The sequence below is a fragment of the Danio aesculapii genome, chromosome 16 (genome assembly GCF_903798145.1).
Source record: "Danio aesculapii chromosome 16, fDanAes4.1, whole genome shotgun sequence".
Classification (NCBI taxonomy): Eukaryota; Metazoa; Chordata; class Actinopteri; order Cypriniformes; family Danionidae; genus Danio; species Danio aesculapii.
Genome location: NC_079450.1, coordinates 27,117,701 through 27,130,457, shown reverse-complemented (window position 1 = coordinate 27,130,457; position 12,757 = coordinate 27,117,701).

Below are 12,757 nucleotides of genomic sequence, written 5' to 3'. Positions count from 1 at the left end.
TGCAGCTGATGTTTAATGTAATATCATATTTTTAATAGGAAGCTATACAACATTATATTTGTGCATATACAACCGGTTATCGTCCCATGCTTAGTATAGAAGTATGTGATATGTACAGTGCTCAGCATAATTGAGTACACTCCATTTATAAAATTAATATTTGTATACATTTCTCAGTGAATATAGGCAATGTATTTTGGTGCATTTAAACAAAACAGATTTATTAAATAGATATATTTATTTTAAAAAAATTTAGTCACCAAACATATTTAGTAATTTAAAGATAATACAAATAAAAAGCTAAATATTGCAAAAAAATTATAACCTACAAAATTTCAACAAAATTTTTCTTTTTTTTTTTCTTCTCTTGATTTTTTCTCTTTTTTAAATTTGTATTTAATATTTTTCTATAACATCTACATTTGGCTGTACTAGTTTGTGAACCGTTATTGTAAGTTATTTTGTTAGATTAGCTCCAGATTTGGCTTCAGTACTGACTAATCTAATCTATATGCACAAATATAATATTGTGCAGCTTCCTATTAAAAATATTAATTTAAAAGATAGATTTGTGAGGGGTGGACTTATATATGCTGAGCACCGTAGATAACAGGCATGTACGGAGCACCTTTAGCTGTCCAAATGCTTTTTGAGCTGATATACTGTATAAAGGTATAAATATATATAAAGAATAACAGACATCTTTGGGACAATATTCATATTTTATTTATAACATATTTAGGTTGTAATCTTCAGAGTAATATTATTTTATTATTTATAATTAATAATAAATAAATAATTATTAATAATGTATACTTCTAAATAGCAAGGCAAATACAGTGTTTAAAGTACATTCATTAATTGTGTGTCTCAAATACAATTTTTTTTAATTAAAAACATTTTTGACTGTTTCATACAGTAAAATATGGATTTTACTTTAGTGTATGTGAGAATAGTGGCCTATTCTGAGTGTAATGCATTATGGTGGTTATATGATTATTAACATATCTTTTATTATGCTCTCTTAACTTTAAAAAAAGTATATTGTAAGCGCATATATATATATATATATATATATATATATATATATATATATATATATATATATATATATATATATATATATATATATATATATATATATATATATATATATATATAATTATTTAAAAAACTGATATAAGAACTATGTCATCCAATGTCTATTGCGTAGTGAAGCAATGCTACTGTATATTTGACTGTATCTCGAAGCAGGTGCCTTGGCGACCTCTAGTGGCTGCACTGGAACAAGAGCAAGGAAGTAAGTTGTAGAAACAACTGTACGAATCGTTTCATGATTATGAAATATTTTTCAAAAGAATAGTAAATTACAATATTCAAATACCCCAATTAAGGGCCTTCTGGGAGAGAGAAATGAGTCCAGTTATTAATTGGTAGACTGTCTGGGAAAACATTTGTAACTTCAAAAAAGCCAGCTCACCAAATGATTCATATAAATTAATGTTTAAGGCTTATGCCACCCCCTACCTGTTATTTAAAATGAAAAGAAAATCAGACCCTCTTTGTCACTTATGTAACAACTCTACACAAGGTACTTATATACATACAGTTGAAGTCAGAATTATTAGCCCCGTTTATTTTTTCCCCAAATTCTGTTTAACGGAGAGCAGATTTTTTTTCAACACATTTCTAGACATAATAGTTTTAATAACTCATCTCTTTCAACTGATTAATTTTATCTGCCATGATGACAGTAAATATTTGACTAGATATTTTTCAAGACACTTCTATACAGCTTACATAGACGTTTAAAGGCTTAACTAGGTTAATTAGGTTAACTAGACAGGCTAGGGTAATTAAGCAAGTTATTGTATAACGATGGTTTGTTCTGTAGACTATTGAAAAAATATATAGCTTAAAGGGGCTAATAATTTTGACCTTAAAATGGTTTTTAAAAATTTAAAAATAATTTCATTCTAACCAAAATAAAACAAATAAGACTTTCTCCAGAAGAAAAAACATTATCAGACATACTGTGACATCATTTGGGAAATATTTTAAAAAGGAAATAAAATAAAAGGGGGTTTAATAATTCTGATTTCAACTGTATGTTCTGGGAATGTCCCCAAATTGCATTATTCTGGTCCAAGGTACGAGACCTACTATCAGAGCTAAAGGAAACTCAGATCCAATGTGACCCATTACTTTTTCTCATGCTGGACGATTCATGACGCTCCTTGTCCATCAACCAAAGTAGGATTCTGTCAGTTGTTCTGACTGCTGCTGCTGCTGCTGCAAAAAAAAAAACAATCCTGAAAATATGGCTGGATCCATCTGCTCCAGCTGATCTATCCTGGAGGCTCTATCTACTGGACATTATTAGTTTGGAATACACCACAGCCAAAATAAATGGTGCCAGTAAAAACTTACAATTTTGGTTAAATATGAGAGCATATCAGATATGTTTAAATCTTGATTTTGCACCTAATAATACAGTCATACTGTTTTAATTGATTTTTTGTTTGGTGGATCTTGGGCTTTGTTCAAAATCAAAATGTTCCATTAAATTATAATAATAAAAAGAATAGTAAATTAAGTACATAAACTTGAAAAGAAACTTGAAGATCTGAAGGTATTTCAGGATCTTTTGGAATAACATAAATGTGAAGAGAATGCCGTGACCTGAAAGATAAAAAATAATAATAAACTTTGTACACTGTACAATAAATTATCATTTATTATTATTATTATTATTATTATTATTGTTGTTGTTGTTGTTGTTATTATTATTATGTATATTAGTATACTAAAAATAACAATACTAATTAATATAGAATAAATAAAGCTTTAAACGCAGGGAAATAACAACGAAATGAGATTTTTTGTCAAGCTGATATTGCATTTTTCAAATATTGTATTTTATTTATTTATTTATTTATTTATTTATTTATTTATTGTCGAATAAAAATAAAAGAAATGTTAAACAATTATATAAGGCATTCTGAACATGACCGATAAAATCTATACATTGGAAATAAGATGACAGTTCTTTAGACTTCACATATGCAAAGCATTAAACAAGATTAAACCACAACAAAGATATAAATACAGTAAATTGTTTTATACATGTCACAAAAATAAACATAATAAGTGAACACAAAAGTGGTTTGGGAGAAGATTGGATAGCTGACCTGCAGCCTGTTGCCAAATACTTCTTACTCTTTACAGAATATTATAAATATTTCTTTATAATTGAAGTTTTCTTATCATAAGTGGTTTTTTGCAGTCAGGACATGGTCTGATTCATGTACTACTGTAAATATAATATTACTGAAATTATAATAATCATGAATTCAGTAAGTAATGCAGCTTTTATTCTACTTCTGCTTTTGAAAGAACAACTGAAGAGGAAAAACTATATTGCTCTCATACTAGAAAATGTCTAGTACATCCCGCTCATTTTTACAAATAAATCCTAGGCAAAAAAAGGCATTACAACTTCAATAGTTACTTGTACTATGTACCATTTATATGGTATAAAAATGCAAATTTTGGCTTTTGAACCGCATAGGAAATTTCTCTGGTGCCAGCTCTGTATACATTCTGTGGGTCATTGTTAGTGTCTAATTAACAGAACTAAGTCTAACTATTAGTTCTAATTTAAACTTTAAATGACACACACTAACCTCATTAGCATTCAGATATCCAATAAAGTTTTAAATACCCATGTGAATATTTCATACGTAAAATTTTGGCTGCACGGTGGCTCAGTGGTTAGCATTGTTGCCTCACAGCAAGGAGGTCACTGGTTCGAGCCCCAGCAGGGCCAGTTGGCATTACTGTGCGGAGTTTGCATGTTCTCCCCATGTTCACGTGGGTTTCCACCGGGTGCTCTGGTTTTCTCCAGTCAAAGACTTGCGCTATAGGTGAATTGAATAAACAAAATTGGCCATAGTGTATGTGTGTGAATGAGTTTCTGGTGTTTCCCAGTATTGGGTTGCAGCTGGAAGGGCATCCGCTGCGTTAAACATATGCTGGAATAGTTGGTGGTTCATTCCGCTGTGGCAACCTCTGAAATAAAGACTAAGCCAAAGGAAAATTAATTAATTTTGGCTGCTATTGGCGCATATTGATAATATACTTATTGAAACTATTTAAGTATGTCAATAAAAGTCACTTTGTTAAATTGCAAATTCATCAAAATACATCAAAAAACATCAAAATCTCGGTTAAATTATAGTGAGCCATGGAAAATCTTATTATAAAAGAATTTATATGAAATTAATTTAATTTCCATTTTATGTTGTCTTAATTTTATTTACATCCAATTTTGATTCTTTTTATTTCAGATTTAAGCGAAATAAATAATAATAATAAAACGGCAGTTTTATACATCTCAGTTTATTCCTGCTTTTCTTTTTCTTTTTTTACATTTACTTTCGTTTATAACCTCAGAATGTAAACAAGTGAAGTGCACAAACCATAAATGACCATCAGATGGCGTTGAAGGCTCAATCATGTTTGAAATGGGCCATTTTTAAACTCCATCTCTTGCATTTAGATTTGGGTGTTATGGGCTGCCTGTAACTGAACTTTTATTATTATTAGGCTTACTTATCGTTATAAATTAAATGGAGTGATTAAAGAAGTGCAAAAACTTGTGGTTTTCCTAGCTGATGCCTACAGAAATAGATTCCGATCACATGATAGTACGACGATCACGTTTTTCAGTATTTCACATTAATCCAGGAGCTTATTGAATTACATTTTGATCAAATAACCTAAATGTCACCATAAATGTGATCTTCAGTTGTCAAGTGAAAACTTATAACAAGTCTATTAAGTCACGGTGCCGGGGGTGGAGGAGCGGGGAAGTAAATCTGCTGGTCTGTGCGAATAAAAGAAGCAACATCTCAAAGCTGTTTGACTAATCTCTGCTTCTCTTGCTCGGTTATTGTGTGGGCCGCGGCCAGCAGCGACATGGGAAGGCGGGTTTGTTGCCCCCTCCTCCTGAAATTTAGCGTGTGAACAGTCAGCTTGTTCCTGGGCCAACAGAGTCCCTTCTTTCTTCTTTAAGAGGACCGCCTGCGCGCCCAATCTAGAACCCTCTCTCACTCTTAATTTATGCGCATATTAATTATGGAGCATTGTAATTTCCACCGTGGGATAGAGCATGCAAATGAGCAGTTTATGTTTATGTAGGCTACAATCTCCCTCAGGAGGGTGAAATTTAAACCTGTTCTCATGAAGCCGAACATCTCATTTCAGACTGACCAGGAGAATCTGTTTCCTGTGGGCCCTTTGCTTTTGTTTTTTAATGAATGTGCCTTTGTGCCTTCCAGCTTCTTATTCAGCCAAAACTGTTAGAATTTAGATTTAATTTAAGGTCATTTAATTTTATACCTGTTAGACAGAGGACTTTACCATGAAAGTGAGGACAATGATTTGGCGCGCACACACTTAAATTAAGTCATTCTATAGACCATTTCAATGTGGCGATGTCGCTGCTCTGAACATTTACTGCTTGTAACCAAACTATTTCCGAACTGTAACAAGAGACAATTTAAGCATATCTTAATGCTAAAAATTACTGCCATAACATTATTTATCAATATGTGTAGCTTTTTGGATTCTTGGATCCTATGGAAAATCAAAATGTAATACAGGAAATACATTAGGACTATTGTTATTGTTTACATCCCTCGAAATGGTCCAATCAAATGGTTATATTCAACTACAGAATTAAATGAGCAAATAATGTATGATAATTACGTCATCTAAAGGTGGTTTGACAAATAAACCACATAATATTACTAGATATACAGAGAGAGAGAGGGGGGGGGGGTACGTACAGTCTGTTGTTTTACAGTATACTGACCTAATTTTATTTTCCATGCATTACCTAAATCGTTTATTTATTTATTTTTTTTTACTTTCAGATGGTCATTTTGCATCTAGCTAATAATTTATTTCCTACATGGATTATTCCCTCAACAGGAAAACTTGAGTATAAAAAGCTGTTTTGTATTGTAGACCTGTTGTGTTATTTTGTTTATCTGGCCAGTGAAGTATTTTGCTATTAATATATTATGTGCTTGTGTTAACTACACGAATTAGACTACACTATATTATTTATTTTAAAACTCATTGTTACTAAAGCATTACTCGTTTTAGGATTTTTAGGATCTTTATATTGGCTATAACAAATATAGTATAATTAATTTGATATTATTCGATTTTATTTGTTTACTTATTGTGGCTATTTTGTTTTTGTCTTTTTGTTTTCGAAGCTAATACCTGGACCAGATTCTGTTTTTTTTTTTTTTTTTTTTTTTTTTTTTTTTTTTTTTTGTCGAATAACACATTTTGTTTTAAAGCAACTGACACGCAAACAGAAACCAAATCAACTGGAGCTGTCGATGCCACAAGTGCTGAACGAAAGCCAAATATTCTCGGCGGTGTTTTTTCTCCAGCATTTTGAGAAAATTCGAAAAGAAACATGGCAATTTCAGCCATGAATATGATCAAAATGGTAGGCTAATATGGTTTTACCAATCAAAATGACAACAACTGATTATACACTCACATAAATGTACATTAATAACATGCTGTAGACCAATATATTTTATTTATTTTTTTGATAAATACTTAATGTTTAATTAAGGATATCCTGCTTAAGCCTATGGTATATTCAACCAAAAAGGCTGGTCATTTTGTTGAACGTATATTGGCCCAATTTCTTTAAAGAAATTAAAAGTCTTTAGTAGGCCTATGGTAAACTGTGTCTTATAGAATGGACTACACTTCGTTTCAGGTGCGTTCCTCTGGATGATTGAGGTTTGCGCATCTGAGAAGCCTACTGTGCGGCACTAGTTGGCATGCTGTGCCACACCGCTCAGCACAGCACACTGAACCTGCTTTTAGAGAAGCTAAAAGGACTACGAAGACAGACCGACATTCATTCAATTCACTTTTATTAGGCTTGATATATAACCACAGCCTATATTCAGTACTTTTAAAATAGACTAGTTAAGGTGGACATTTTAAATATTATACTATAATTTATTTAAACCAACAATGTAGTTTAAAAACTTTTTTTAAACTGCCTATTTAATACATTAAGCAAAGTATCAAAGTAGGTTTACGGCAATTTAATTATTCGCCTTTCATAATCAGAGGAAAACTGTTGCGATAAGTCTCGTGACCTCATTCGGTCTCACAACACAATCTCGAACAAATGCAGAGTAGACTACAAACAACTCCAAACTGGAATTTCATCAGGGCCTACTTTACACACAAAGCAGCCCAAAATTCAGCTTATTAACGTCTTTAAAAGTCCATTCGTGTCAGTGACCTGCAAATTCGATAATGCGCATCTGTTTAGGAAACGTTATTGATACTTGAGCCGTAGTGTTACCTCACGTTGACACAATTAGCAGTTCAAAATCATATTTCGAGTAAAAATAATAGTAATAAAAAGTCAGAATTATTTTTAAGCCATTTAATAATTTATTGTGGAATTATGAAATCGAAATAACTGGTTAGGATTGACTTCAGCACTGTTTCAGGGACAGCGCCTCACTTTATTCGAGAAAAAAAGGAGAACATCAGCGGAGTTGACTATTCGAATAGAATAGAATACACCCTATAAATAGGCACAGTTAACCACACTGTCGGTGTTCCTTGTTTAAAGATAAACATACATTCTGGACGCTTCTGTGTGGCTAACGAAACAAACAGAAGCGCAACTTTTTAAAGAATGTATAAGCGGAAAAAAGGAAGCTCATTTTTCTATCATAAACATACACAAATATTTGCTTTTGTCTTGTGGAATGAAGCGTTACTTTTCGTAGGCTGATCCATGTCTTTCTGATTCAACACTATCGAAACTATGCTCTTATTTCAGATGTCTGTAGTTTTAAAAAATGTAGAATAAGCCCCGTTGCTCCCTGCATCGAATGGCATCTCTTTTCAGCGTTTTCGTGCTCACTTAAAAGAGAAGAATTAGTCAAACAAGTCACCTCCATTTACTTTTCCCCCTTTGTTTTTAAAGCTAGAATGGGAATGGTTGGGGTGGAAGTTTTCCATCCATGTCCCATCCATCCTCTGTCTGTGGGAGGATAATTGCTCAAATTGCTGTAGATATAATAACTCTATAATAGAACGCACATGAAAATTGGAGGGACAGCTCTAATTTGACTCCAAGTAAGCTATTTAGTGTTTGTTCTGCTTTAAACCTGTAGGATAATGGCTGATTCACGTCAAAATAATTCACTGACTGAAAATGAATTCATTTCACAAACACAATCAACAGATTGTTGTTAATGAAAAAAATAGGTTGTAATAATAATGGCAGAAAACCATACATTTCATTGAAAAACAGATATATGATATAGTAACGTTTTAATATCCATATTGCTTGGAAATAATACTTAAAAGCATGAAACAGACACAACTACGCACACATACAGGCTACAAAACACAAACCAACGAGGAACTTTTACATCTAAGTTGGCACGCATTCAACTGGGAGGTGATCAAATCTATATTAGCATTAATAATTTCGTTCACTGCAAAACATAATTCGTTATATTATTTACTAAATTAACGAAATTCATACATGTAAACTGCCGTTTTAAAAATAATATATTCGTAATTAGCCACTGTAATGGCAGAGGTCACACAAAGACTGCTGGAATTTCATTCTACACCACACAGCTTCTACATTATTACGCGGGAATAATTTTAAGCATCAGATTTGTGGTTGATTAACATTTCATCAAGAGAACCAGGGTAAACACTGCATTTATTTAATTTACAGACAACACTGGGTTAAATTCTAAACGTCTATAAATATCAAATGTCATGCTGTTTTAAAAACTGGAGAAAGGAGAAAGATATCTTAAAATAATTACCAAAACAGACCACGCTTCATACATTTCTAAAAATGATTAACCAATAACATTAGGCTCGCTTTATAGTGAAAATATGCAACTAGAAAAGTGTTTAATTTCGTGTCATTGTAAACAAATCATAGTGTGTACATAGAAACTGAACCTCCAAGAAACGCGTCAATTAAACAATTAATTCAGCAGTCGACTTCTGCCAAACGAATCACTGCTGATGAGCGACATGCTTCAATTTTATTGTTTAAAATACAGTAAGTCCTAAATTAAACTCCTGGTGTTAACGAAAAACGACTGAAAGAAGTTAAACCCTTTTCGAGTTGAGAAAGAGTTAACCTTCACGACGAAGACCAAATACCTAAAGCGTAGTGGTTGTGAGGATATAAAGCGTGTAACCGGCGCTAGACTAAAAACAATAGCTTAATGAACGATAATGAGAAGGCTAATTTTACTTAGACAAGTCTAACGATGGACTCTGCCTTACTGTTAATTACAGAATCACATAAATACTCTCTTATCAGCTGAAGCCTAAACATTGCAATATATGGAATAAAGTTGTGCATTTAATCTTCTAGTAGTCTGCTGCTTCACTCAACCCCATTTTGTAGTCAAAACGAATTTCCAGGTCATTTGCATATGCAAATTAGGGTTAATTGCAAACCCTGTCAGGCGGTGCGTGGGAGATGTCAGAACGCCATTTTTGTTTTTCAGTCAGAACAGGCTTAGGGATTTGTCATTGAGAAAACAGCTCTTGCAGTTTCCAATAACCAGGAATAGAGTAGATTAGCTATCGTGTGGTAATACTGGGTCGTGTTTAAGTACGAATTTTAAATAGAGGGATCAATAAAACCAGCCAGTGCCTGGCCCACATCTTTGAAACCTTTTTACTTTAAAAGAAACAAAAGCTTACACAGAATTAATAAATAGTTGACAGGGCTGAAAACATTACCACGATTTGCAAAGGGAAACATGGTCTTACAGACTAATATAAAACGACGTGCTACTTTTGGATTTAGGGGAACAAAAGATGACATTTGAGTTGCTAATCACGTATAGGATTCTCAACCTACCAGCACCCCAACTCAAAGAAATGCCTGTCTACATAATTCTCCTAATTTATATAATAAATAAATAGATAGATAAATAAATATTTTACCAACGATGCCAATTTTGACAACGAAGTATTTTTCTTGCAATCATAAAAGAAATATTTTTCTAGACGGTGCAAAAATTTTAAAAATAGTTGTAAAAGTTTTGCTCAGACCTGTGTGGAAAGGTTATATACATGTTAAAATGTTTTGTTGAATAAATAATGGTCCTAAAAATATTTTATTTTAAACAGCGCACGCGCGCACACACACGCCTTTGTACAGCTGTCTCGGTGGGGACATGCAGACATTTATTGTATTTAAACGTAGGCTATCTACCAACATATTTTAAACCCGCTAAATAGAACCCTCACATAAACATTACTGGATTTTACATTTTCTGATAAACATAATTTAGTGCTTTTATTAATTTGTTTCCCTCGTGGACATTGCTGGCTGGACCACAATATGTAAAAACCCCCCACCCACCCCCCAACCACACACACACACACACTGCCCTTCAATCACATCCCATCCATCCATCCCCTATTCTGGTGCAATATTGCATGAAACGATTATGCAATATGTTTGCGTAAACAGCAGAATTGTACAGTGTAATGATGTATTCACGTGACAAGAATTAGCAAAGCCAACCAACATATTGTATAAGGGTGAATTGATGGATGGTTAATAAATCAAATGTAATTTGGATAAAATATAAGTTTGGGTTATAAACACGATGTAAACGTTAAACATATTTAAATGGTTTCTGGTGTTGCAATAATAAAATATTATTATAAGTATGTTTTTAATCAATTAATTATTAGTATTTGTACTATATAAATACATAATTTTTTTATTCACCTTGTAAGCTTATTAAAATAAACACCTGTTTCACAATATCAGTTTGCAAATCTTTGTGCGATTGGCATCGAAACTTAATTCATACACAGCAAGCATAGCGAAATACTGTGCCAAGGTGCATTCCCCTGATGCCCGAGCTCACGTTTTACAAAAGAGGCGAAATGTGAAAAGACCAGAATAGATCATCTCATTAAATGCAATCCTTGTCATGAGTTTTACTGCTCATAATCGCCTTGAGAGCCTTAGCACACTTTCGTGGTCGAAAATCGTGGTGCTGAGTTGGTCAAACTCCTCGTTAGAAACACGTGTTCTTATTAGGAATAAATCTCAACAGCCTGACTTCTGGAGCGCGCGCTGGCAGTCTATGAAAATCATACAAGCCACTGCGCCCTGGCAGAGTCTCATGCGCACACGTGGGCGCTTAATACATCAAACACATCACAATAGCATTGTTTAATATGATTTAACTTTTATTTTAAACATTATTGAACGTATTAAATAGGCTATATGTATAGGCCTATGCTGGCTGTAGGCTACTGTTTATGCTGTAAAATTAAACGCGAAGCTTTGGAACTTTCGCGCATGAGTGCTATTACCCACAACTTTCTTAAGGCCCAAAGTCTAAAAGTGAAAAACATGAAACGCGACGCGTTTGTTTATTTCTAAATGATCGAGCCTGTGATTAAACGTGTTGGAGAATCCCGCGGGAAATGAATGAAACGTGTTAAAGCGATGGACTAGTAGAAACATGTTGTCGGTTGATAATTGATAATGACCCTGGGACGTGCCATCACTGAGTAGAGTCTGTCTGATTCTCACAGCATCCCTGGCGGACATGAAGCTTTGGCGTATTATCTCTAACTCATTACTCCTCGACGGGTTGGCTTTCACGAAGGGTTCGAGGCGTGGGTGCCCCCGGTGCCCTGGTAACAGCGGCTTTCGCGTGCTACCCAGATCTGGAGAAAAGACAGCAAACGATGGAAATCGATGGAATTTGAGACAGAGAATGCATAAAGAGCCTGCGCTTTTAGAAAAAAGAGACTGATGGAAAAAGCAAGACCAGCGGCCTCTGACAGAGTTGTCTATTTGGCAGTCGCGCCTCCTATTGAACCGGTAATTTATTCAAAGGAGATTTTTATCCCCAGCGATCTGATTCTTATGATAATCAGCCTACCGAGACCCCTTTCTGTCCCCTTGTCTGGGGTCTACTCTCGGTCCTGACGGTTAAAGCTGATTTGCACGGTTTCACCCTGCCGATTCAGTGGTCACATTCCTAGACACTTACGGAGAAAAAGGCAAAGACAAAGGGTTGCTGGGAGCGGGTGCACTTGATTTAGACTGTGGGTTACTGTTAAAGAAGTCTCGAAGTCAAAGTGTTCTTGGTTCTCCTACAAAGGGCACCTTTTCACCACTGCATCACAACAATCGAGGCCTTCCTGGTGCTCAGGTATAGAATGATGCTTATGGAATGAACCTTTACGCAGCAAATAGTCTGACTAAATTGCACCAAGCCACTTTAAATGATTTGTGCCAACAAAATGATTTTTATGGCATTGATGGTTCCACGAAGAACCTTTAACATGCACTTCAAAATCAAAATTCTTTGTTGGCATTTAGGATTAATGAAAACCCGTAAAAAAAATAAATAAATAAAAAATAAAAATCACAGATCTCACGTAGGTTATAGTGAAGAGGATTCTTTGGATTATTAAACTGTTGTTCACACTATCAATAACATGACTCCAAGATCTCCAAAACCAGACAAATGAAGGCTCTTTAGGATGTTATAAGGCATCACTGGGGGGAAATGGAACCACTATTTCGAGTGGAAATTTTCCAATCTACAAAACATTATCGATGATGGAAAAATGTTCTCACGGTTATTAAAGCCTTCTTCCA